Raw genomic sequence first — 385 nt, 5'->3', positions numbered from 1 at the left:
ATATATCAAGACACCTGAGTGTAACCCTATAATCCCGCACATGTATCGCCTGTTTTGATTATGATCCACTGTATATTTTGATGATCTTAGCTCACAGGAATGTCATTCAGATTTGCCCATTGTAAATGTACTTTGACTTAACTTCTAAGGCATCACAAGTCTGCTGCTGAGTGCTGCATAAACGCATGTAATATAAATCAATCTTTTCCATAAAAAGGTATCCAATTCAGGACACGGCAGGGAACACCAGCTGGAGATATGAATTATTACGTTACCAAAAAGGCTATATAATGTTGCATGCAATGCTTTTGCCTTGTCATCTCACACTGCCATGATGACAGTATAGTATACTGAAATTAAGGATGAGTGTTTCCTTTGTGGTACT

The sequence above is a fragment of the Paramormyrops kingsleyae genome, chromosome 1 (genome assembly GCF_048594095.1).
Source record: "Paramormyrops kingsleyae isolate MSU_618 chromosome 1, PKINGS_0.4, whole genome shotgun sequence".
NCBI classification, from domain to species: Eukaryota; Metazoa; Chordata; class Actinopteri; order Osteoglossiformes; family Mormyridae; genus Paramormyrops; species Paramormyrops kingsleyae.
The sequence above is the reverse complement of the archived record's forward strand: the minus strand, read 5'-3'. Positions refer to the sequence as shown.